Source organism: Mesocricetus auratus, unplaced genomic scaffold, assembly GCF_017639785.1.
Source record: "Mesocricetus auratus isolate SY011 unplaced genomic scaffold, BCM_Maur_2.0 Super-Scaffold_100020, whole genome shotgun sequence".
NCBI lineage: Eukaryota > Metazoa > Chordata > Mammalia > Rodentia > Cricetidae > Mesocricetus > Mesocricetus auratus.
In genome coordinates this window covers 12,032,966-12,060,597 of record NW_024429201.1, presented here as the reverse complement: position 1 = coordinate 12,060,597, position 27,632 = coordinate 12,032,966, and the positions used below count along the sequence as shown (strand labels likewise).

At 40.9% G+C, this 27,632-nt stretch overlaps 1 long non-coding RNA gene across 1 annotated transcript in view; it reads left to right on the top strand.

The window, feature by feature from the left end:
• Positions 1-4,891: 4,891 nt before the first annotated feature.
• Positions 4,892-27,632, top strand: part of LOC121133158 — an 87,883-nt gene continuing 65,142 nt past the window's right edge. The window contains exon 1 of the long non-coding RNA XR_005869926.1: positions 4,892-5,126. This is a non-coding gene — a long non-coding RNA (uncharacterized LOC121133158). The remainder of the gene's footprint in view (positions 5,127-27,632) is intronic.

Sequence of the window (27,632 nt, the reverse complement as noted above, 5' to 3'; positions counted from 1 at the left end):
TAATCAGTATGTAATGATAATGATGATGATGTTGATTAATAACACAGCAGAATGGTAAGAAAGAAACCGCCTTCTAAAAACCACAGGAATGATTGCCTATAGAATTAGAGAAACATTTTCCATACAGTTCTGTGAAGTTTTCCTTGGCAAAAATTTAAATTCAGAGAAAAGTATTTCAAAGAAGAAATAGAAAAGTCCAGAGAGGAATGAAAAGGTAATAGAAATAGAAGGGGCATGAGCATAGAGAAACAGAAGGGAACCAGGTTCAGTAATAGTAAACGTGACCAACAACACAACTATATGAACAGTGGCAGGTTTGACAATATCACTCAAAATGAAATTGGAAAAAAAAAGGACATGAAAAGATTACAGCAAAGTGCTGGATACCGAAGAAAAATAAAAGAGAACAAAGAAATACAATCTCACTGATATTTCTGAGGGAAGGAATGGAGCAGAAATGATTTCAATAGTAAAAGGCATCCACTTCTTCATCAGTCTCCTCATGCTAAAAGCCCAACTCAGCACAAGCAGGAGTAACTGCAGAATTCAGTGGAAACTGACAGCACATTCGACAACAAAGCCCAATCTTGAGAAAGACGCTAAGCATGAAATGAGGAAGGGTTTCTATGGGTACAAAGTAAACAAATTAAATCACAGATCCAGGAAAGTATGACTGTCTTTGTCTTTCTTCACAACAACGTTCAAATGTCAAAATAAAGGGAAGGAATGCGGGCAAACTTCTGAGGCAACCAAGTGTTGATAGTTGTCTTTGCAAAGTCAAGTCTGAAGGCATCAGATCTTCAAAATGAGAGTACTTACATGATACGGGTACAGGAATTCTTGGGAAAAAAATGAATCCAATGGATCAAGACCTGATTTAAAAATAAACATAACTAGTTTATTAAATGGTTTGAACTTTATATGCACAAACATAAAATCTATTTCCCCCTTACATTCTCCAACACAGTCTACATGCTTTTCCAGAAAAGCCTTCTTCTTGAAAATTTTAAATTACATATTGTCTTGATCCTACCACTTTCTCAGCAATTTCAAATATCTAAAATCCAGTGACATTCCCATCCTATATGTGTCAGCTCTCTACTTGCTGTAGTGAAATGCCCAAGAAGAGCAACTTATAAAGAGGAAAAGTTTATTCAAATTCACTTTTGTAAGTTCCAGTCTGTTACTGGGTGTCCAGAACCATTGCTTTAGCCTTCTCCTAAGTGGAGAATGTCATATTAGAAGGGTGTGGCATAGCATAAATATCTACTTCATGGTGGGGCAGTGAAAGAGAGGAAGGTGAGGGGGCTGAGATCCCACAGTCCCCTTAGAAGGTATACTCCCAATGACTTGAATCTCCCACCAAGCCCTACTTCTTGAAGATTCATGTCCCAGTAGAACAAATTTGGGGACTAAGCTTTGACACATAGCCTTTGGATAAGGCCCATTTTAACCCTCACTTTCTTCCCCTCCCCCTAATAAGCTTGGAACCCTATGCCCAAAATTCTTCTCCTTTCCTCTCCATTTTCTCTTAGATTCCCTTTTCGAGGCATAGTGAAAAGGAGAGAAGGAAAAATGGGGAAATTTCTACTTAGATGGTACAACTGGATAACTGTGGTACAACTGGATAACTGTGGACAGAAGCTTCTGTCCCACCCAGTCTGGTCCCACAGCTGTTCAGTCCCAAATAAACACACAGAGGCTTATGTTAATTATAAACTGTTTGGCCTATTGCTCAGGCATATTACTAACAAGCTGTTACAACTTAAATTAACCCGTAATTCTTACCTGTGTTTAGCCACGTGGCTTGGTACCCTTACTCAGCAAGGCATTCTTGTCTTGCTTCCTCTGCATCTGGGTGGCAATGACTACATCTCTGCCTTTCAGCTTCCTAGAATTCTCCTAGTCTGGTCTCCCTGCCTATACTTCCTGCCTGGCTATTAAACCAATACGAGTGACAAATCTTTACAGTGTACAAGAGCATTATCCCACAGTAGATAACCTTGTGGTTGCTATAGTCTCTGGTTCATTCTGTATGATTTCAGGGAAATGTTAGCATACTCAACAGATTTATGTGTGAATTCTTTTGGCATCCCTCAAAGTTCTTCTTCTGTCCAGAGGATAAGTGATGCTCTGGTAATTTCTTTTTCCTAACTCTGATCATTGACTCCAGTGACCATTCTGAAGTCTTCTAGAATATTGTTGTTGCTGAAATCTTCTTGCTTGGAAGCAGCGTGTCCCTTGAACTATAAGTTATCACACACTGGCTACCCTATGGGTACTTGACTTTGTGTGAGACCAGAATGTACGTCCCTAAAATGTGAAGGATTTTCTTAGCCTAAAGCAGTTAAGGAGCAGCAGAGGACTGGTTCTTCTGTTCGCCCCCTTTCCACCCAAGACAAGCTATAAATTCCCCTTTACTGAAGACAATCCTCACTAGCTCAGTGGTGGCACCTGAGGGATCTACAAACAAACCTTACTCCATTTGTTTTTTCCCAAACATTTGTCTTCTTGTAGATTCTTGCCTTTGGAAGCTGAAACTGCTTTCCTTTGTCTTGTCATTTCTCTGGAAATTTATTACTGTTTGTTGAAGCTGCTGTAAAAGCCAGAGTTTTCAGTCACCGCCTTGAGTGCCTTTCATGAATCCTTCTCCCATGTGATATGACTGCACACATAAATAGACATGCTTGGTTTTTCTCCCGCTGATCTGTCTTGTATTACAGAAGTTTGTCCCAGCTACGGATTTATGAAGATTGAGGAGAAATCATATTTCTTCTTCCCGTGAGGAAATTCATACATCTTATCATTGACATATCTGGAATATGGGTTGTTCTACTATCTCCTGAACTCTCTTGTTTTCTTTTATAGACCTCTTAATTTCAACCTCAGTTAGACCCAGGGCACAATCTCAGCTACACCAGGTAGTATCTTTAGCAACAAGGTGTCAATATGCTGTTGTAAAAACTTCAACTGTGTAGTCAAAAATGACATCGCAATCTATTGCCTGTTTTCTGCCCTTCATTCTATTTTCCAAAGTCTGAATGATTCTTAATTAGTGATGGTTTTTACCCTATTTCTCTCCAGGGAACGATTGGCTATATATGGTTTTCACACCGAGGGAAGTGTGTTCTACCGGTGCCTAGTGAGTTGAGGTCATGATTGCTGCTAAAAAAAACAAAACAAAACAAACAAAAAAACCCCAAACTTTACAATGGGATTAACATCCTCCACAAAAGGACTCTGAAAATTAAAGTGAAAAAATCAGAAAAAGCACCTGAACAAATCAGACGTCAGATTGTCTATAGTTTAGCAGAAATTCCTGAAAAGAAACCTGTTGTTGATTCTTCATATATTCTGCAGACTGAGTGTGCCCATGGACACAAATTGATTCCTGTCTAAGGTACTTTCTTGGTCATGAGAAGACTATTAGTGTCAAGCAGTTCAGAAGAACCTGATTGAAGTTTGGAAGTTTAATTCCTCCCCACTTTTGAATATATATATAAATGTGTGTGTGTATACATATATAGATATTCACTTTATCTAACTGGATGTTCAGTTAGTTACTGATGAGAGCTCACATATGAGCAAACACAAATTCTTTGGTTAATCTCCAGTTGTCTGCTTTCAGGTTCCTTACCATTCATCCATTGGAATTTCTGTGGACAGAGAAAGTTTTTTCTTCCCCACACTTCCAATACACTCACAGCAAAGAGGCACATTTTAAGTATTAAAATATGCCAACTGATAATAAAATCATCTTAGTAAAAAACAAAGGCAATTACATTGATTTGAGGCCTAATTAGGATTGCAATCTGGGGAAACGCAGATTTCAATAGATGGGAAAAGGTATTCTGTGCTTTTAGAAAATGGTAGCTATATGCATAGCTTTAAACTGCCAAGGGCTTTGGCTATTACATCATTTGTTAGTCAGGAGTTAAGATTGGTGCTGGCAAAAGTTAATTTGTGTTTTAATAAGAGATTGGGCCAGTTGATGGTGGCACACACCTTTAATCTCAGCACTCAGGAGGCAGAGACAGGTCGATCTCTGTGAGTTTGAGGCCATCCTGGTATACAGAGTGATTTACAGGACAGTTAGGGCTGTCACATAAAGAAACTCTGTCTCAAAAAACCAGAGACAGAAGAGAGAGAGACAGACAGAGACAGAGAGAGAGAAAAGGAGACAGAGAGACAGAGAGAGAGAAAGGGGGAGAGAGGGGGGGGGGAGAGAGTTTGCAGTCTCAGCAGCTGGACAGTTTTGGGGAGTGGTCTATTACATGGAATGCCATCATAGATTTACAGCATGATGTTTCAGAAGACCCAGACCAAATCTCATATGTCAGTTGGCCTTAGCGGAGTTCAAAGGCTCAGTTGGGAATGTTTCTGAGATCTGATTTAGCAAGGCCTCTCCATTCCATTTTAGCACTCTGAATCCACGACTCCATTTTTATTTTCTTCTTTGACAATCTGTTTGTTGGGGAGAGCAATTTTTCTGCAGTTCAGTAATTTATCAACATTATTATAAGATTTTTATTGTTCTTAGAGTAAAATAATGTAAAACAGAAATGCTTAAGAACTCATAGGCCTTCAGATCCTTGTTTTATAGATGTTTTTTGCTTTTATCTGTATATGTATGTGTAAGTGTGTGGGAATGGTGCTCAGAGAATAACAAATGATGGATATTTGCGGGTAGTTGAATTTGGAGTGATTTTCTTCCTATTATTTGCCCCTGCTCCCGGCACTACTTAAAGCCTACTTTTTGTAATGATGAACATAATGTTTATAAAAGCGATGCATTTGTTCCTTGCTAAGAGAAAAGCAACTGCAGCAACAACCTTTTCAACGGCTCTTTCTACACAGTTCAGGAGAAAATTCTAGCTTATTTCCTCTGTTCCTTTGTCTGTATAAAAATAAAAACGACACAAATACCAGCAACCAGCTTCAACAATATACATGTCCCCATGGTTTGGAAATGTCTTGGAGGCTACCAGCAGTCACCTTCCTGGGCTGTGGGGGCAAGTCGCTTCGACATCAGTCTTTTTATTCTTGTTTCCCTTCATCTTCCGGAGTGGAAACACACCAGAAGATAACGCCTCTGCGTGTTCCTTCTCCAATCTCACGCTATTCAGGTGAGGGTCTGTTTGTGTCCCAGGAATTGTCTCATTTTCTGCTTCATTTTGCCAGCACTGATCTGTCATTTGCACACACAATGTAGCCGCGGAGGGTGGGGGCGGGGGCTGGAAGCCGCCTTTTCCTCCACAGAAAGAGCTCTTTCATCTGCACATCTCTTATTTGCACAAAAGTTGCAAAAAAAATTATATTATGCCTACCAATTTTCTGCGAATAATTTCGACTGAGTGCATGAAACAATGGCTCTTTCCTACTCCTAAAAGCAGTGAAAGAGGGAAAAAAAAGTAACTAAGACGATCTCCCTTCTTTATGGGCTCCAAAGCAGAGCCTGTGTGCTCTATTTGGAGAATGCAAATGCCTCCAGCAGCCTTTCTTTCGCTATCTCTCAGCAAGCGGCCATTCAGACTTAATTGCTCCTCACAGCGTAGTCCAATTAAGAATGGGCATCAGCGGGGTAAGGGCTATTTGTTAATCCATAAAAGGTATGAGAGGCAGGACTTGTTTTGCCTGCGGTTTTTATTCATATGTTTGGGTGAAAATCTAAACAGCTGGAACTCCCCGTAAGTGATATGCGTGTGTATTTATTCTTTTGGTTGTGAGCAAGATAAGTGTATGAATGTATTTTATGAAAAAAAAAAAGAAAAAGAAAGAAAGAAAAATCCAAACCAAAAGACCCAAACCCAAAAAACATTCAAACTTTTCTTCCAGTACAAAGGAAAATGCTGTCAAGACGTTGCCGAAAGCTACCCTTGCATGAAGCTTGAAATCGTGGGGGTGGGCGGGGGTGGGTCAGAGCACGCTGAGAGGGGGAGCCTCTGAACCGAGGGTGTTTTTGCAGTGTGAAGATGGCTTTCGTTCCTTGGGGAGCAATTTCTTTATCAAAGTGCCAAACTCGATGAGAACATGTCATTACCGGCTGTTGTTGTTTAGCATTTTTTTCAGACAGTTTTGACTTTTTGAAAACTTACTTTCTGTACATCATTAGGGCGTGAGCAGGAGAGCTGCCACCCTACACCGGAGACAAACTCAAGTGACAATTGAGGCGCGTGGGTGTGGAGCTGGGGCTCTTGTGACTTACAGGCAAACAGGAAGAAAAATAGACACCACGTAGCTCAGAACAGTCCCACTTGGTTTTTTGTAGGAGGAAGAACCTGGGGTCAGCCCCTCTAAGGGACAGGCCTTCCTACAGCTCTAGGGGCCTTGCTCTTCAGAGGAGAAGGTCAAAGAAGGCCCTGTTTTAGCTACTGGTGAAATCCCAGGAGAGCATGCCAACCAGGAAAGCCAGACTCAAGTAGGGGCAGACTTTTGGGAAGTGAGGAAAAAAAATGTTTGACTCTCAGGGCGGCAAAGATTTTTAATCACTGCCATAGATTTCTTTGCTTTCTCGGAGTAAGGCAAGACTAGGTGCCGAATGTCTGTCAGGTTTGAAGACAGGCAGAGCTGTCCGTTCCTGCTTCACCCCCCAGTGCGCCTCTTTCCTAACCTCCAGTTTCCTGGGGGATTCTGCTCCACTCGCGGTACCGTGTCTGTCTTTCTCGTCACATTCTTGTCTACACTTAGCAAAGGGGGACAAATCTGGCCCATTACCTAAATTACCTAAGTCACCGGGCTGTTTGTGGTTAATCAACCTGGTGTAGACTAGAACTTTGGGTTTTGTTGGTAGTGTTTTTTTTTTCTTTTTTGGCAAAATGAAAATCACTGTCCCCGCTCCTTTCTCCTCTCCTCTCCTCTCCTCTCCTCTCCTCTCCTCTCCTCTCCTCTCCTCTCCTCTCCTCTCCTCTCCTCTCCCTCTCCTCTCCTCTCCTCTCCTCTCCTCTCCTCTCCTCTCCTCTCCTCCCCTCCCCTCCCTCCCCTCCCTCCCCTCCCCTCCCCTCCCTCCCCTCCCCTCCCCTCCCCTCCCCTCCCCCTCCCCTCCTCCCCTCCCCTCCCCCCTCAATCCTATTGTAGATCTTTAACCAAAACTCTGTCGAGTAAGACCTTTGTTAATTTCAGGACTCTCCTTACCATCAAATGAGAGATCCTCTGCCGGAAAATGCAGCAGCCACCACCTCTAGGTCTGTGCCCATGCTGGCTGCTGGCTTCGGGTAATGATATTTACCCGGCTCATTGAAATGTCACACTTAGGACTGAGCCCTATAAATTATTATTGTGCTCCTGTTATATTGTACAGATAAAGGTCAGATCAAAGCTCAGATTTATTCATACCCACGATGCATTTCTGGGGGTTGGTAGAAAAACTGTAGGGTCTTTTAATTTTAGAGCAAGAAACTTGCCTTAAAAAAAATGAAATAAAAGAAACAATGACAGAATCAGTAGCTCTTGGTTTAGATAAAATTAAAGGAGAGATTGACTCACCTAAAGGTCTAGAAACATCATCTGCAGTTTTGCGGTCCTTTCTTGACATCCCTTTGATAATGCTCGGATAAGACAAAGGTCAGAGGCAAATTCATGAAGATTGGAGGAATCGCTGTGCACTGATCGTGTAGTCACTAAGGTAATCAATCCTCTTGTCTCAGGACCAGGGAGGCCCTCCTGTTCCCTACAGGAAGTCCCAGTGATTGGAAAGCTTGTCTCACAGAGCTGAGAGTCTTGGTGTACAGGTAATCAAAGCACATGGCTTCTCACACTGAACTACAAATTTCCACAGGCAAGATTGCTCAGTGATGCTAGTTGGCAGCACTCAAGCTAAGGAGGCAGAGAGATCAAGAAGGGGGAGCCCTGAAGGACACCATGCAGGGATCGAGGTGGACTGGAGATCCAGGCTGCGAGCTTTACAGCCTTGTATGCCTGTGTGTTTGCTGTGCCAGCTCCTGGAATGAACCACAGGCTGAGTGTTGTCAGCTGTCAGAGTAACAACTCTCACCAGCGCTTCATAGAGAGTTCCAAATCATGTACATCAAGTGGTTTTCTTCCATAAAATTTGGCTTTTGTGCTTTGAAAGAATCTACCAGGATCACCCCCTATTTTTCTCGCTCACCTATCCTCCTTTCAAGGATTATCTCCACATGGAGAGTGACTTTTGAAGGGTTTAGTCCTTTTGAGCTATTTGAGCAAGAACTGCTGGATAATCCACTTGCCTCCCTCATCTCCGTGATTCATCCCTCTTTCTCTTTCTTCACTTCTCACTCGTATCTCAGTGCTTTCACCTCAGCATTTCCCTTTATCCAGGTTCTTACAGTGTTTTCATTCTTATTAGCTCATTCATAAAAATTATCACTAAAAAGATTATGCCCACTCTGTGCCAGCACTGCCCTGGACATGGTAGGGAAGGGATAGTCACATTGGACAATATTTGACTTGCTAATCTTTGTCATTTTACAAAAGCAAAAAGGAAAAGAATGACCAAAATGCAATGATAATAGTACCAGACAAATTGAGGAACAACAAATACATGCTTATTCCATATCACTACATCCATAATAGAATTTTTCCTTAGTCACTTTCATGTTCATTTTAAAACTCCCTGCTCAGTCTTCCTAACATTTACAGAAAAAAAAGGGAGAGAAAATCATCTATTTCTATGCAAATTCCCCCTTCCTTATGTTTCAACCATTTTAAGAACATCATTGTGTTTGAACATACTAATTGTTTCTGCTAACAGGTTCTCTGAATGGAACACGCTGTCTAAAGAGGAAACATCAACTATAGGAAATATAGATAGCTCACCGCTGACAGAAAGTCAAGAGTAGGCATCTAGATTTGCCTCTTTTCTCTCCTGGTATGGCTTCCTTCTCCTTCCCCCCTCCCCTCTGTATATTCTATTTTCCTATAGGGTTAAGGTCTTTGAGCCACCAGTGAATATACAGATACAGTCCTTTTCAAGACGTACAAACAAGGAGGCGGAGCCAGGGCAACACCCTCATGTTTTTACACTGGACCATGATGCTTTGTTTCTAGCCATCTTTTTTTCTATGCTGCCAAAAAACATTTCCTCCTTGGGAGAGGCGTGTTTGAGTTGTTTCGGCAGCACTCTAGAACTTGGGATATTTATAGTTGAGTGACCAAAACAAATCAAGATCCTTGCTCCTCTTGGGTCTTCAATTCTAGTGAGTGAAAACAAGCAAACAAACAATCAAAAACAATAAACAATGAATCAGATAAAATGGTTGGTTTCTTTGAGTTAGCTGATGAAAAGATTAGTTTAACAGGAATCAAGAGAAAGGCAAGAAAAGAAGTTTTCAAGGAGGGGTTGTCATTTTAAAGCAAATGTCACAAAGTTCTCAGAGAGGGTGACACTGCAGAGACACCTTCCTCATCTAGACCCAACAAAGGTGGACAGAAATGTCAAGAGCGCAGGAGCACTGTCTGCCTTGCGGTGATAAGCTTCTCATAGAGCCTGAGGATCACCCCTGATTGGTGGGATGAGCTGCTAAGAGAGGGGAAGGGCTGGCACTTCTCTCTATTTTCTTCTCCAGGAGAAAATATCCAAGTAGAGGCGAGTTATGCCGAAAAAGAAAGATTACAGACTCTAGAACATTCCATGAGAGATGAATACTCAGTTTCTCAGTTCAGCTCAAATTCAGCCCCTTTGCTTGACAGCTCTTTTCTGGGCCACTCTATAAAACCAGGTGCTGAATTTAAAGGTACCTGTGCAAAAGCATCTTGCCATTCCATGGAGCACTGTCTATTTACTTGAGGCTTGGGTCTTGGGTCTCTGTGTATGTGAGTAGAATTATCCTACCTTGTTAATGAAAGGTACTCTAATTATGGGCAGAATTGCCCAACTTGTTTTATTTAATGTAGATAATTGTTTATGGTTGTGTCCTTCTTTGTATATTCGGTTATGTTAAAAATCAGTTTATGATTTTTCCAAATCATGAAGCAACAATTCGTTATTGTGATATCTAGATAAAGGCTCTTAAAACTATTTGGTCGTCCGTAGCATTTCTAATGGAGACTGACTATTTAATTCCGTTCTTTGAGGGAACTTAGAGTCTGATAAGTAACATGTCCGATTTGATTATGGGAAAGCAAACCATGAATGTGTCCCCAAAGAATATGTATGTCTTTGGGAAATGAAAAGAATCTCCTGAATTTTCATCCTGTCACACATTAAATGGAGAGTCATTTAGATGAGACCACATGATCATACCCAGTGCAGTGGCCAAGTCTGATGTTTTAAAAACAGTGTATCTCCTCCTCTCTAGAACCTGTATGCAAGAGTAGCTGTTGCTGTCTGATAAAGTTTTTGTGTGGTTTGGCTTAAGGGAATGAATGGGGCTTCTGTGGAATTTAAAGCAGACTGGTGGTAATTGCAGAATAACAATCTGTCTTCTAGGGACAGGCTGGGAATCAAAATGCCTACTGGAGGGAAATATGATGTTATATTTACCTTTGCTACCAAGGAGTTAAGAGTGGGGCTTGGTAGATATACAGGGTGAACAGACATTCTTGGTCAAGGAGAAAGGAGGCTCAGTGCTAAAAGATTTGGGATCATGTCTAGTTTTCCAAGCATGGAATGTGAGAGATGGAGAAGCAGGAACCATGTGAGCCTTTGCTTTCCCCCATAGGTTCACATTTGAGTATTCAGAAATAAACTCTACTATTTAGGCTTTAGCCAGTGCTTTCTAGAGTGATCAGCCCAGGTTTTGTCCTCTGAGTTGGAACTCCTGTTCTCCCTCCCTCTTTCACCCGGGCAGCTTAATCCATGCAGGCAATGTCCTATATCTCTTTCATCTGTGAAGGGAGGATGATGGTGAGTCTGTTGGTCTCTAACAAGTCACTAGCTAAGAGTTCTGTGTGTTTTAGCATAAAGAGTCTTAACAGCACCCAGATTCCAATCTTACTTAACACATGGAGACCAAAAGAAAGACTGGGGAAGATTGTACCATTTATCCAGAAAAGTTGGGAGACTTATAGGGGTTAAAGACCAAGCATAATATGCTGTCCTTATTTGAGTCAGGCACAACAGCTTCTATACTCTAAAGATAGCTTTGACTCAAAAACATTAAAGGGACAAAGAACAATTTTAAAAACTTCTACTTTTTTGTGATGGGTATATTGTTTGGAATGATAAAAACTTAGAGAATGTTCTGGGCTACAACATATTACTTTTGGGCTAGAACGATGTCGTTTTCATTTCGCCTTTCAAATTTAACATCCCATGTCACAGTGCACATGTGAGACTTGGTGACAGTGAAAAGCAAATTTACTTCTCTCGATAGCATTTCTTGGGTAGGGCTAGTTGGTTTTTAATCTCCTTTTTAAAAAAACAATTGTGTTGCAGTCAGTGTGGATTATCTAAGGGATGGTGGTCAAGGAAATGGATTACTCAGCCCTGTTGCTCTGAGATTTCCCCTGAATCCCTGATTTTAAAAGCTGTGCTGTTCCTTGATACCTTCACCAGAGGCAGTGCAGAGGTGATGGGGAGAGAGGCTCTGCTATTCTGTGGGTCTGAGTGTAATTTTTGGAGCTGGAAAGTCTGTCTCCCTTCATGTTTAGCAATGCCCTTCAGTCTACCAATATTGAGCATTCTTTCATCTCTTTGCATCTGTCTTCTAGTCTGTAAAATGAGATGGTATCAGTGTGTTTCTTACAGAGCTGCTGTGAGGATTAAGGCAGAAGGGGCCTACAAGGACTTTACATTAGAGCCTAGTGCATCAGGCAAGCTGGATAAGTAAGTGCTTGCTTTTACCATTGCAATGAGTGTTTTAACAAAACACTCAGATGGCTCTGCAGTGCTGGTAGCAGGATACATCCCTCTTAAAGAACTGGTGTTCGTGTGACTGTCACATACAGTCTTCCCTTTGCAGATTCCCTAGACAGAGAAATCTGGCCTGGATTCTTTTGTCTCCTTCTGAGTATGATGGTGATTTTTTTTCACTTACCTATAGCTTTCTTTGAATTTCAGTCTGTCTATTTGTATTAATAATATGTTACTAACACTATCCAATGTAAAATGTAATAGTGTGCTAAGGTAAAGAAGCCAGAAAGCACTGTACACTCCTCTGGCATGTGGAAGATGCCCATGTTCCTCAGGGTACCAAGACGTAAAGATTCCAACCCAAATGAACATCAAAAATATGGTTAAGAACAACAGTGATTTTCTGTTTCCATGTTTCAGTGGGTTGACTGGACTCAGGAGTATAGTTCGTTAAAATTAAATCTGCTACCAAATGTATGGGTGGCCTCTCGTCTCTGTGTCCTATCTCCATGTGGTCTCTCACCTTGAGCATTCTGACCTTAGCATCTATACAGCAAGGTAATGGGCCTCTAAGGCTAGAGAGGCATGGCTCCTAAGGACTAGGTCTGGCTTTAAACAGTATTACTCCAAAACATTCGATTGGTCACAGATCAGCTCAGACTTAAGGGACAAGAGTAGAGTCCACTTTGGTATTTCCGGAGATGAAGGAATTACTGATGGCAATATTGGAAATCATATATCATAGTGGCTCATCTCACAGTGGCATATAAGACCTCCTGAAGGATATCAGTTATCTTAGCCCATCACTGCTGTCATAAAAATACCTTGGATTGAGTAATTTACAAACAATTAAATTTATTTCTTAAGGTTCTGGAGGCAGGAAGGCCAAGGTCATCATACTAGCAGAGTCAATGTGAAAGCATGTTTTTCATGGATGAAACCATTTGTGTCCTTACATGGGGAGAGAGAGAGTGAGAGAGACAGGAAGGTTCCTAAAAGGGAACTTCTTAATTTTAGTACACTGGGGGTCAAGTTCCAACATAAGAGTTTTAGGGAGGTATACACATGTAGAACATTGCACCAATAAGATGGCCAAAGCCCAGGCATCTTCTAATATCTACATTACCCAGGGAAACTCCTAGAGCCCTGCCCCTCTGAGTCCTTGGATTTTTGTCATTTATCTTCTGGACTTCTCAAATGTTTTCATACCATGGCAATGTTGAGCATTTTGTAGCCACAGTGGAATTCTCATCCAAAGATGTAGGCAATTAACAGACTTCCTTGAAGATGAGGGGTTTTTATTTGGTGAACAGCATATTTTGGATTGGCTTGAATAATTTTCTTTATGTGCCTTCCTTTCCCTTGGATCTGAGGAGGGGAATCACCTATTACTCCTGCCTCACAGGAGATCAAGCCCATCAAACTATCCAGAGGCAACATAGCCCAAGGTTGGGGAACCACCTCATGATCTCATTTAATCCCATTTCCCTCATCCCTTCTCCTATCTATCTCAAATCCACAAAGATATTCAAGCAGAATTATAAGACAGGAAAGGTGGAGTTCACCTGGGGGAGAATTCAGCTCAGAGGTTTCCATCTTTACTCCTTCAACAAAGGTAAAAGCCGGCACCACTAGAGGAGGAGTGGAGATTTTTCTAGTTCTTTTCCCAGCTACTCCAGATTCCTTATTCCTCGTTGTGTTTCCACCAAAAGTTTCTCTGGAACCATTCTGAAGTCTCCAGGAATAAGGACCAGTGAGTATGAGTCACATGCCCAATCAGCAGGGCAGCCTAGCTTTAAGGGGAGGCAGAATAGAAAGTGATAGATTTATGCTTGGAGCCTGGGGAGGCAGGCAGGGAACAGCAATATCCAGACCTCTGCAGGGCATGCAGGGATTGAGTTAAGCGTGCATGGCACCCTGAAGGAACATGTGTATGAAGTCAAGCAAAGGGTTAAGAAAGGGCCTTGGGGAATATACCAGGATGTACATTCCTATCATGGTGACTAGGGCATGTCCATTTTCCTTCTCCTTATTCTCACACTTATGACTCAACCTCTCTTCTAAAATTTGAACACGTATTTAAAGAGTGCAGGTCTGAAAGGGTGCCACATCCTTTTCTGAGCACTCAGCTGCATCTGTTTGGTTTGGGGTTCTTAGGAACTTGAATAACTAGTGGCTGAGTTGGAGGGAAGAACTAGACCTCCCACTTCCCATTCCAACATCATTTTCTCACTACAATTCCCTCTTATTGTAAAGGAACCAGCAAGATGATGTCTCCAGAAAGACAAAGGATATGCCTCAGGAGCTAGTCTCCATACCGCCTCATTTTCTTTATCTAAATAAATCAAGAATATAGTTTTTCTCTCTACTAGCTGTTATGAGATTTGCTGATATAATGTATATGGCTCCTTAGATAAAGGCATAATGTAAAACAAAATTGTATTAATAAGATATTACTAATATTAATCAATGTGAAATGCAGTTGTGTGCTTGGTGAGGAAGTCACAAGAAACACGGTTTAACTCCTCTGGGATGTGCAAGACCAGACACTTTCCGATGCTTCTTGCTAAACACTTAGTCTAGAAATGGTCCCCAAAGTGCAATAAAACATGCCACTCTAATGTTTGTGTTAGATTGGAATTATAGCTTGGAAAATTCCAGCATTCTCTTTAATCATAAAAAGAGTGAGAGATGTTAAATTTCATGTAATTACCCAGTTGAATGGGAGCTATATCACATTCTGTGCTGTCTGACTGCCTAAAAAGGTCAGAGTTCCTATGGTCCTTGTGTATAGACCGTATTTGAATCAAACTTCCTAATGTGTTTGACAGATGGGAAATAGCTCATTTGGATCCTGAATGTCCAGTCTTTGGTTCATAGAACCTAATAACATGGGCTTATTACTTTAGTATTTTCTATAGATCTATAATAAAGACCCCAAGTTTCAAGGATAGCAATCACAGAACTGTTATTATTTTTTTCCATTTAGCTCCAAAGAGCTCATAGCTATGATATTCTCTCATTAAATGAAGAGAACACTATTATATTGCTTTTATTTCTGCAAAATGAGGCACTGAGCTGCATCAGAGTTAAGCAACTTCTCTGAATTCACAAAAGTTTTGGTCAGAGCTGGGAGTCAAACCATTTTTCCTGGTTTGCTGCGCTTCCCAAACATTCAGCAGTGCTAGGATGTCTCTCAGAATTTAATTATGGCCCAACCAACACACAGCCACTCACATTTTCTTTGTGTTACTTTTCTTGTCTGTTACTCGATGTTCATCAAAAACAAACAGTGCCAACTTGTGCTGTGTGATCCTTTTCCTTTGGGGAAGCCAACACAAGTAACTGGAATGAGCAAAGCCAAAGCCAGACAGATCCAGATGGACCGCTCATGACCAATGGCCTCAGACATTAGTATTCAGCTAAACACACAGCCTTAGAGACCCAAGGAAACAGCATAGCCCTCAGAGGCTGTCCAGTTTCTCAACCCCAAACACTCACACGAAGAAGCATTCTTGCTTATGTACCAGAGCATCTCAGGAAGAGAGGGCTTGCCGTGGTCCCTGCCATTCTTGCTTATGTACCAGAGCATCTCAGGAAGAGAGGGCTTGCTGTGGTCCCTGCGATTGCTTACTCTCCAGTTCCCACCCTCCTGAGCTCGTCCCTCTATTGCCTCGCCTCTTTCACATTCGGTTTTCCCCTCCACTAGTGCTTCCAACCTCGCTAGTCCTTGGGTGTTGTGTTCTCCTCTCATTGCTGCCTTTGCTTCCTGGACTGACTTTACCCACTACGAAAATGTCACCAATGACAAAATTAGCATCATCAGCCCAGACCTGCTGCCTTGACATCTTCACGTGGCTGCACTTGTGGCCTGTGAGGAAGACTCATCATTTTCTTTGTCCCCCATTTCCCTTACCAAGCCTCAACTTCTGCTTCAGATTTCTGTCACCTATCAAAATAAAGGTCATAACCATCCACTTTACTAAGAGCCAAAAAGTTGGGGCCAATCTTTTTTTTTTTTTCAAGACAGGGGTTCTCTGTGGCTTTGGAGGCTGTCCTGGAACTAGCTCTGTAGACCAGGCTGGCCTCGAACTCATTGAGATCCGCCTGCCTCTGCCTCCCGAGTGCTGGGATTAAAGGAGTGCGCCACCACTGTCCGACTAAGTTGGGGCCAATCTTAGCCCTTCCGTGTCCAGCACTCATCATATGGCAAATTTCTGCCAATCTCTCTCCCATAGATATCTCACACCTGTCCAACCTTGACACATTTTCCCTGATAACATCATAGTCTACTGGTTGTCCATTGCCTTTCACCAAGCCATTGGCTAGAAAGGCAAACAATCAGGAGATGAGTGCTCTGATCTTGACTCAACCAATAACAAAGAGGTCTGTTGTGGTATACTTAACTATGTAAAGGTGTGTTGCATTTTTTTATGCTGTGGAATAATATCACTTTAACTGTGCAAAGGTGTGTTACATTTGTTTATTCTGTATTTGTACAGATGTGAGGATGCATGACACTTGTTTGTGCGCATTTGCTTAACTATATAAAGATGTGTTGTGTTTGTTTCACCTTGCCTGCCTAAGTCACCTGATTGGTCTAATAAAAAGTTGAATGGTCAATAGCTACTCAGAGAAAGAATAGGCAGGGCTGGTGGGTTGAGAGGATAAGTAGAAGGAGAAATCTGGAAGGAGGAGCAGGGAAGGAAAAGAGAACGAGGAGAAAGAGGGGGACATGCCTGGGGCAATAAGCCAGGTATCTACCAGCCAGCCAGCCAGACAGACACCAGAGGCAGTGAAAGTAAGACATACAGAAGGAAAGAAAAGTAAAAACCCCAAAGCAAAAGGCAGATAAAGAGGAAAAGGTTAATTTATGTTAAAAGAGCTAGCCAGAAATGAGCCTAAGCTAGGCTGAGCATTCAAAACTAACAGTAAATCTCTTCGTCATGATTTGGGAGCTAGGTGGTGTTCTAAAAAGAAAAAGCGTGGTACAGAGGTCAGCTTAAACAGGGTGGATACCTCCCAAGGATCCACTTGTTTACTCTGTTGCAGAAGGAATAAAGGACAATGGGTTTTCTAGAAGGCAGGGCCCAGCCAAATGATTTCTGTCTGGAAGAGCCTTTCAGTTTTATGAGCTGCAGTTCAGTGTAGGATCTCAGGCACAGGGACACATTGAAGGCAACTAGCCACACACAGATCAAGTCCAAGCATCACAGAAACCAAGTCAGGGGAATTTGAGGTGGAGCGTCTCTTGCCTTTTGGCAACTAAGCACCTTTCTCATTTATTTTGTTACTTAACATTTTGTTTTGAAGCTTCCCGTTTCATGATTCCTACAACACAAACAGATGAGACAAATGCAACACCTCAGCTTCTGGTGGAGCTAGGACACACTCATGTTGGCCCAAACTTGCAACAGGTGCACATTTTCTGAGATTTAAATTTGAAAAACATGGTAACAAGATGAAAGAAAGGCCATTCTGGCAAGGAAGGCAGGGAAATAGTAATTTTTTAAGAAGCAGATTTGACAACAGCCTCATTCTAAGCACTGTCAGGTGCTGAGCAGAGCCTGTGCTGGGGTGAGGGGTCCTTACTGGAGGACTCTGATCATTCACTTGAGCATTATTTGTGATTCCTGTAGGCTTGGTTTCTGACCTTCCTGGGGATTGTGTAACAGTTCCCTATTTATCCCTTAATCAATTTTATCTGTCTTAACAAGCTATGATAACTCTTCCCAAACATGAATGATGAGTACGCCTCCCCTTTCTAGTCACGCTCCTATGGGAAGTGCTCTTTGATGCACAGTTACAGGAAACTCCTTGCTGTAAGGAAGAGGAAACTCTTTCTCCTTCCCTAAGGTCTATCACATGTGTACAAGTATCTTAGATGACAGTCGTCTCTGTAGATTTCTAAGTTGTTGGTGGCTGGGGCGTGTCTGCTTGTTATTTCTGGCATCTGGTATCACAGATAGCTTGTAGGAATTGCTTGGCAGATGTAGACTGGAATCAAATTATTGACATCAAAGTGATCTATACTTAACAATAAAATGAAAATGTAAACTGGAGTCAATGTGGAGATTATTATTTTTGCTAGTTTTGCTTTAGACTCTCAGAGATGCTTGGTTTCTTTGAAATTTTCACCTTCAAAGACAAAAGATGATAGATTAGAAACATATACTTCATTCACTTCCTTCTAAGACTTGACTGAAATAGCATTAAGAGCATAAAAACTCACAAGGTTCAAGATGAGTCCCTGGATATAGACAATGGTTCCAGATATGGCAAATAAATTCAGATCATGAACTGTGTGTGTGTGTGTGTGTGTGTGTGTGTGTGTGTGTGTGTGTGTGTGTGTAATAGTCATCTCTATCTCCACAACACAGATGAAGAAGAGAAGTGATTTCTGAAGTAGTATAGGCAGTGGTTGGCAGTGGTGTGTTGGTAAACACTTGGTAACAGTCTCTGTAAAAGGAAATGAGGGACAAAGAGGAGATGGAGTGAGACAGGGGGGTGGGAGGAAACAGATTTTAGTTTTATTTGTTTTATGAGTGTTTTCTCTTCATGAATGTCTGTGTATCAGAAGCGAATCTGGCTCTTGAGGAAGTGAGAAGAGACCACTGGATTCCTTGGAACTGAAGCTGTGGACAGTTGTGAGCTACCATGTGGATTCAGGGAACAAGTGTTCTCAACCTCAGATGTATTTCTGCAGCTTCAAGCAGAGAGATTTTTAAAGGAAAAGAAAGAAACCTTTAATGTATAGTATTTGCTGCTTTTTTTGTGGTGGAAACACACCACCATGGCCAATTTAAAACTGCCAACATGACATCCTTGAATGAAGGGTTGGAAGGAAATGAGCCTCTTAGAGGCCAGTAAAATGGAATCTGATACTTTGAACCGACAGGGTAGACAAAGAGGAGTTAGTCCTCACAGTTAACTGTCCCTCAGTTAATAACGCAGAGACTCTGCAGCTAAATAATCAAAGGGGGGGTGGAGGAAAAGGAGGAGGGAAAAGGAGAGGCAGGCAGAGGTATTTAGTCTGGGGAGCTTGAACCCCAAATTTCTAGGAATGAATTAAGAACCGTAAATGAAACGACTTAAAGATATTTATATCTGTGTGTTTGTATAAATTTTTTAATTACCTGAAAAATGATGAGAACTGTCTAAAGCACTAGCATTCAAAATGCTTTTGGAGAGTGTATGTACACTTTGAGTAAAGGGCACACAGGAAGAAATATGAATATGAGAACACAGTTTGATGGTAGACTTCGATGACTTAAGGATATATTTGATAATTTGTAATGGACTAAAAATACAGTCAGGAAGAGAGAGGTATCATATGCCTATAATACAGTATATCATAAGTGCTATATGTAACTAGGTAGCATGACTGTATAACATAAGTCAATACAGGAGATTAAATGGATTCAAAAGAAACAATTCATTCCAAAGTAGCCAGAAATGGATAGAGGAACAAAATATAAATGCCACAAATATTTTTTAAAAATGAAGACTTTTAGCCAATCATTTAAATCATCAGATTAAATGTAAATGTATTAGACTCTTCCACTAAAATTAAAAATTAAAAAGCCCAATGCCTCAGTTATAGTAGCTACACTTTAAGTGCTTAATAGCTGCACATGACTAATGGTGACCACACCAGACAGTACAAATGCAAACACCTCTGTCATCACAGAAAATCCTATTACACAGCACTTTGTAGAGAGCAACTAACTCAAAATGATGCGGGAGGTTGGAACACTCAGGATTAGGGTTCTCTAATGAGGATATATAGGTGCCAGGCAGTATAAGTGAACAAATACTTTAAGATAATTTGAACGTTTAGGAAAAACAGAGAGCTCATCAGGGAAGTAAATGTAGCCGTAGGATTCCATACTCTGCTGTAAATAGTGTCTACATGGGCAAAAGTGTTCCAGCAGTGGTCCTCGGTCTATTCTAAATTGGTGGATAACTGTTATTGGGAACATGGTTGGGAAGATGAGGGGCATGAGTGGTGATGACTGGAAGAGAGAACTACTTCATCTACTGAAGCAGGGATTGATATTTGTTACTAACAACCCAGAGACACCTCATTATTAAAAAACTTACATGTACTCTATCCAGGTAATAAGTGTGTAGATAATCACAGAATTTAATTGTTGCTTATTCGATTAATATTTGCTCGAAGAAGTAATGGGCCCGCTGATAATTCGCAGAGGCCATATTCCATAGTAAAACCTGATTTATATATTATGTAGTATGTATTAAAAAACAAGCAAAAATATTAGGAATGTAAAGACAAATGAAGAAATGATTTCCAAAGTATGATGGAAGACTTACATGTAGAGAGAGGACACTGGGTCATATGTGTGGGGACAGAAAAGAAGGCAGAAAGCTACTGTGTGGCCAGAAGTTCAAGGGAGGCCATGAGCCCCACCCACAGCCTGCTTCTTCTCACATGTAACACACAGAGCTTGCAAAAGGACAGCCTGCTACATACAAACATGGGACAGGCAGACGCTCTGTGAATGACTTACAAGGGGACATGGGACTCCTGGCCCAGACCCTCTGAGCATGTGCATTCTCTCAGCTCAGCACCCCACTCACATTTTCCAAAGTATCTTTCTTAGCACCTCATCTGTATTTCTTACTGTTCTTTCCCCAGTGCAGTCTCTGGTCTGGGATCCTAGAAACTGGAAGCTTCACTCGTTCCTTCCAGGACTCAGATCATTGCCCGTACCATTCCTATTGCATAAGTGGCCTAGAAAGGTACTCAGAGTCAGTTTTCATTTCCCACCTCACCTGGCTCCTGTACTCATTGGAAGGTCTCCACTGGGCAGAGCCACCCTGCCGGTGGGAGGGCCATCTTTCTGTGCCCTGTCCACGAGCCTTCACACACTGCAGGCTCTATCCCTTCTTCCCACCTGTGCTAACATGTTGCAAGACTGTTCCCAGTCCTACATCTTGAGTCACAAGCCAGCCGGGTAGAACACCACACCAGGCAGTTAACTGAATTGTCTGCTCAGGGGGTGAGATGCCACACCAGGCAACTTTCTACTGTGATCAAGAGCTGCTGGGGCACCAGGATAGATCCAAGCTTTCGGACAAGACATAGCACACTGGTTGAGGCCACGGGCTTAACCTCTCTGGCGATTAATATTGCTGACCTCAGAACACAGCCTGTGTAGACTGGTTCTCTCTTTGGCTTCCTCACTACTCCTTGTTATATGGAGATTAAAGTTTAGTTTTATGAACAGGAAACTGTTGGTTAGAAGGTTAAGCCAATTGTTCCAGATGAAGGGAGCAGGACAAAGAGGATTATCCTCCTTCCAGTTTTCCTGCACATAGGCAAGCTCGCTCGCTTGGCTTCCATTGGTCATCTAGCAGTGCTGGAGGCTGGGTGCTTCACAGAAGAGAGGGAACTCAGCCTCATCAATGAATCTTTGCAAACTGACTTCCTCAACAGCTGGGTAATGCAAACAATCACTGTTGGGAAGCCAGATTTCAAAAACTGTACTGCAGGCTGTGAAAAAGGAAACCAGTTGTCTCTACTCATCCTACTGACTAGGAAATACAGACTCAGAGTCCCAGTGGCAAATCACTGTGGCAGCCTATGGTTATCTTCCAACGAACTGTGTCCTTAATTATGTTAATTGACAGTCTCTGGAAACTAGAACCATGTTTCTTTCTTGCCCAGAGATGCTACTGTCTACTCTGTGACCTAAATCATAAGCATAGACATCATTGTAGGCACTGTAGTCTCATTCTATTTTATCTTTCTTCCTTCACCACACTCTTTAGTCCTTCATCTAGTGCTACTCACCTGAATTCCAAAATAGTTTGAAAAATCTTCCCATAGAACTAGAGCTATGAAAATGAAACTTAGAGTCAAACTGGCTTAGAAGTACATTGACGGGCCCTGATGCCCAACCCGCATCAACATAGACAGGTCACACTTAATATGCCCCCAAATAGACAGTCTCCAGATAGCCTTTGGCTTTAGTTTCAGGTTTTGTTTTCCAGTTAAGCGTTAAGCATAGTGTTGTTTGGCCATCCCTACCACTCCTTTGATTATGTTCTTTATGTAATCTTAAATTGCTCTGACAATGAACAAGGGATAAAATTCAGGAGGAAAAGTAAGGAGGAAGTGTTAGGTGGTCTCACTTCTTGTTCCCTGCTCCTGTGTTTTGCCAAGTGTGGTGTCACACATCTGTAATCCTAGCATTTAAGAAGTTGAAGCAGGATAATCGTGGCTTGAGGCTAGTTTGGGCAACATAGTGAGACTCTATCTTGACAAAAATAAAACAAAACAAAACAAACCATAAGCAACTCCCCCCAGAAAATAGTAGTTCCTGTTGTTCAACATTAAGAACGCCAACTTCTGTGTGTAGTCTCATTTACATTGCCTGGATTATTCTTAGCATAATAAAGCAGATTCTTCATCATTGTTCAACATTTATTGTCTAGGCACATGACATTAACATATATCTCCTTTCATATTAGTGAATGAAACACTTCTTCAGCTTCTGTTTTATTATTTAATTTCCTTAGAAAACCATTAAAAGACACAGAATATCCTTTGGCATACTGTAAAAATGATTTAACTCTTACCAATGTTAATAGAAGTTGTACTATCTTCCCTCACTCAGCCCTCTTCTTTAGGGGAGATAAGAATTCCACTAAATTAAATATTGGTCACATTGGAAAAACATTGTACTGATATTGACACTCTGACTTTTCTTCTGATCCACTGATTATCAGCAATACTTTCCCTCCAGCACTGAGGATTGAACACAGGACCTCACACAGGTTGGGTAAGCATTCTACTATTGACCTTAATTCCCAGCCCCAACTGTATGCCTAGATATGAAGCCCATTGCTTCTCCAGTGTGGTCTGTGTGCTTTCTGGAGTTCCCGTTTGTATTCTTGGCTTAGTCAAAATCTGCATCACGTTTTGCTTTTAGCCACCAGCTGTATGAGAAATCAGCAACATTTTTACATGCCACACAACCACCCTGTCTTACTGTATGGTAAGAGATGAAAATACAAATTTCAAGGGCTGTGTCCACCTTCTCCTTGGACAGTTAGAGCAAGAGAGGCTCATTTGTTATGTTTCACTCCAAGAGCCACAAACAATAAAATCATCTCTGTAGAGAGTGTGGATGTGGGACTGTGAAAATTTTAGCATCTGTTTTGAATGACTATGATACCAAACATGTCTTGTCTCGTGTCTGATTCAGTGAACCAGGAAGATTTTTTTCCTTTAGGATAATGAGCAACATGGTGAAGGTCAAGTCAGGAAGTTTAAACAAGGGTATTGACTAGCTAACAAACTTTTGGCAGATCTTTTCATTTTAACAACATAGATTTACTCATCTTTAAGATAGAGTTGGGTTTAATCTTCCTATGGACCAATGTAATTGTCACTAGATCATCTACTTAGGCTGCTCTAAACATAAAATGACAGAGTCCATTGTTTAGTTACAGGTCAGGCTATGGCTATTGGTTGGTATTTCAGCTATGCATTGGAGTCGAGGCATGAATGAATGGGACAGGGACAGAAGGATGCTATGTGTGTGTTAATGAGGATGGAGTGAATTATTAAAAGAACACTTTAGAAAACAGAGGCAAATTTGACCTACTTTGAAGATTCATCCAAGGCTTCTTTGGGCCAGAGAAGTTCCGTGTATGGATTAAGTATCCTAAAAAAATTGGTACTACATAGGATTGGGTCCTGAGCCCTCTTCTTGCTTCACGGTACACATATTATCTCTGGATAATTATTTCATACCTGCTTTTTATTTTTTGTTTTGTTTTTTATTTTTATAACTAGTTAATTAATTAGTTTCTGAAACAGGTTCCTACTATGTAGCCCAGGCTGGTCTCATGCTCATGACACCTCAGTATCCTAAGGGATGAGAGTGGAGATATGCTACCATGCCTGGTCATATTCATTTTATTTTATTTTGTTCACTCATCTATGTCTTTTTCTCTGACTTCCAGAAGTCAGACACTGTGTCTTATTTGCTTTTAATTCCCAGCTTTAAGCACAGTTCCTGGTCAGAATGGACACAGGGCACACATTTATATAGAAGCAAACAAAATAAGCACACAGTCTGTCTACAAGGACAGCTTCACCTGTCTCCTTCCTCTAATCCCTGTCCCTGAATCACCACTAAGGAAAACATTCTTTCAGAGATATTGTGTATGCGTGGGCCACAGCAAACTGCCAACCTGCTTGGGGAAATAAATAGTAGAATAGTTATTTTTGCTTTTTAGTGTCTTCACTTGCCAATAATATACTAGTCATGGAGATAACCTTGCAATGTGATGTGTCCTGCAAGACTATAGTGAATATATGTATTTCTGTGATCTGATTTCTTACATTAAATAATATTTGAAACAGTTTGTGTCATGATTTTCTTTTATAGGAGAAAATGCCACATAATGCGAGTTAAGGCAATGGGAGCCACTATTTCATTGCCCAGCACCATAATCTATTAAGCCTGAGATATTTTCAGGGAATTGCCTTAAATCCTTTGGTGGTTTAAAGTAGCTTCAAAAGGATTAGTGGCTTAGAGGTAATTGTTATTGCTAATATTTTATTTGAAATGTCCTGTTCAGCAAAGGTAATGTGACATTTTGCTCACTGGAAATGCTGTCTTTCTAGGAAAAAGGATGAGTCAAAAGGTCAGTGCCCAGGAGGGAGAGGAAGGGAAGGGCTTGTGTGAGACAAAGGACAAGGGCTTGAACTGAGGAAACCATCACAAGGTAGCTGAGTTAGAGCGGCTTTCGCGTAGACCTTGGGGACATAAAATTTTAATTGTATGGGAATTGTGAGATTAATCTCGACAGTTAATCAGCTCTAAAGAGATGTCTGAGTTTTACTTTTAAAAGCAGATTTGGTAAGGAGAATGAAGCATATTATGGTCTTCTTTGTGGTTTTATTTTTCTTCTTCTGAGGGGAAATGTTGGTGCTCTTTACAGCCTGTCTGTGTCTCTTGGCAATGAATCTCACAACAAGATTGCCCCAGAAATCACATGGGAGCAGCTCTTGCAGAATACAGATTCCCTGGGTCTACCTCCAATAACTCTGATTCAATAGTTCTGAGATATCCCCAGACCTCTACATTATAATTAGAGAGCACCAGGGATTTCTACATGGGTATTTCCTGGACCCACAGTCTCCCAACCTCTAGCTTGTCCATCCATCATACCATTTTTTCCTAATTTCTATCTATACCATAAATGCAACTGATTTATGGATTCCTGTATCAAAATGATAGTCACAATGTCAAGGGTTTGAACACCTCAAAGATATTCTAGCTGCCGTATTCTAGGCCTTCCTTCTAAGTACCCACTGGGTTTTTTAGTAGTCCCCGCTTCCATCATCATTTGGACCTCAACAATAGCTGACATTTGTTCTTCTATTTGCTCTCTGGAGACAGAGGGGCCCTTTCAAAATGTGTGCTTGAGTGTTGTTGTACCCCTCTCATAGAGACACTTCAGTGACTTCCCATTATTTTCAAGGTTAGGTTCCCAAACTGTCCCTTGGTTCACTTGAGTGACCACCTGCCAGCTTGCCTCACAGCACTATCCAGCACCATGTTTGAGCCACGCCTTCCTGAGTTCTGCAGAACTTTCACACTTGATTCCCCGCAAGGTGTGATATTCAGCTCTGAACTGAATTCCTTCATTCCTTTCCTTTATCCAGTGAACATCTAAATGAGATGACACCCCAAAGTCTCCCTCATACTCTTCTCCCTACCTAACTCAGGTTCCCTTAGAGTACACCCTCCGACACAGGGTGTGTTTCTTTCTCTAAGCCTGAAGGCCCACAAAAGAGCAGGTAGGTGCTCTTTTTGCTCATAATTGTAACTCCAGTGTCTCTTCCAGTGCTCATTGCTTGGGAGAACTCAATAAATGCTCACTGAATGGAAGCCTAAAGGCTGAATGAATGAATGTGTATTGTATAGAATTATCTCATTTTAACAGAGAGATCACAGACAGGAAAATCACAGTAGGACTAGCAGAGACAGAAACTGGGGATGTCTGACAGCTAAATTGGATTGCTAAGGTCATTAGCTAGCTAATTAAGGCAGGTAGGACAACATAATTATAACTTTTAAGCACAACCATTAAATGTACCCAAACTTTGTACTTAGATGTATAATTTTAAGCTTGAGTTGACTTTTCAGTGACAGATAGTTAAGACTTTTTGAAAAATAATAGAGATCCTGATTAATAAATTATTAGATTTCACTCAAATTAAGAATATTTAGAATAATAAGTGCTTTTCAGATTAAACAGAGGCTCATATTAGGTGTCATCTTGCTGGACCATTTTCCTCTATGCTTCTGAGCCGAACCTATAGTAGAGATCTACAAGTTTACCTGAACACCCACTCATTCTTTTACTCAACTTTGACACTTGTTCTGCAAAGATGAACTGCAAATGTTCTGAGCTGCTGGCACCTCCTGAATATGCAATAGCTGAATGTACTTGTTAATGTTAACTCACTTGGCACTTCAGGTCATCTAGACTCTATCATTGAGGTCTGTGAGTTACTTGTTACAACTTTATGATATTTTCCTCAAAGGAGTCCAGAGCATTTTTTTTATGGCAATCACAAACTGAAGAAACGAAAGAGATAAATGCAGCTATTGGAACTTTCTCCAAAACTGATCACATACTTGGATACAAAGCTAGTTTCAAAAGATGTAAGAAAATCGAAATAACACCCTGGTTCCTGTCTGATTAATATAGATTAAAGTTGGATATCAACAACAACAGAAACAACAGAAAGCTTACAAACTCATGGAAACTGAGCAACTCACTACTGAATAAAAAATGGGTAAAGGCAGAAATTAAGAGAGGAATTAAAAAGTTTTTTGACTGAATGAAAATGAAAACAAAACATAGCCAAACTTATGGGACACAATGAAGACAAGTTCATAACACCAAGTGCCTACATGAAAAAAAATGGAGAGATGTCATATTAGTAACTTGTAGCACACCTGAAAGAACTACAGCAAAAAGAAGAAATCACACCCCAAAGGAGTAGATGGAAAGAAATTATCAAACTCAGGGCTGAAATCAACAAAATATAAACAAAAGATATACAAATAATGAATGAAACAAAGAGTTGGCTCTTTGAGAAAATCAGTAAGATTGGCAAAGCCTTAGCCAAATTAAAAGGTAGAGAGAGAAGACCAAAATTAGCAAAATTAGAGATGAAAGAGCGGGACATAACAACAGACATTGAGGAAATCCAGAGAATCAAAAGGACATACTTTAAAACCTATACTACACCAGATTGAAAAATATAAAAGAAATGAATAATTTTCTTGATATATACCACTTACCAAGGTTAAATCAAGAACAGATGAGCAATTTAAACAGACCTTTAACCTCTGGTGAAAGAGAAGCAATAATTAAAAATCTTTCAACCAAAAAATACCCAGGGCCATGTGGTTTTAGCATAGAATTCTACTAGATTTTTCAAGGAAGGATTAATGACAGTACTCCTCAAATTATTCTACAAAATAGAAACAGAAGGAACATTGCCCAATTCTTTTTTTATGATGCCCTAGTTCTTTTGATACCTAAACTACATAAAACCCAAGAAAGAAAGAAAATTACAAACCATTTTCCCTTATGAACATAGGTACAAAAATTCACATTAAACACTTGCAAACCAAATCCAAGAACACATCAGAAAGATTATTCTCCATGATCAAGTAGGCTTCAAGTAGAGATGCAGGGATAGTTCGCTATTTGTAAGCCAATAGATGTACTCTACCCTATAAACAGACTGAAGGACAAAATCCACATTTGATGCAGAAAGGGCTTTTGACAAAATTCAAGT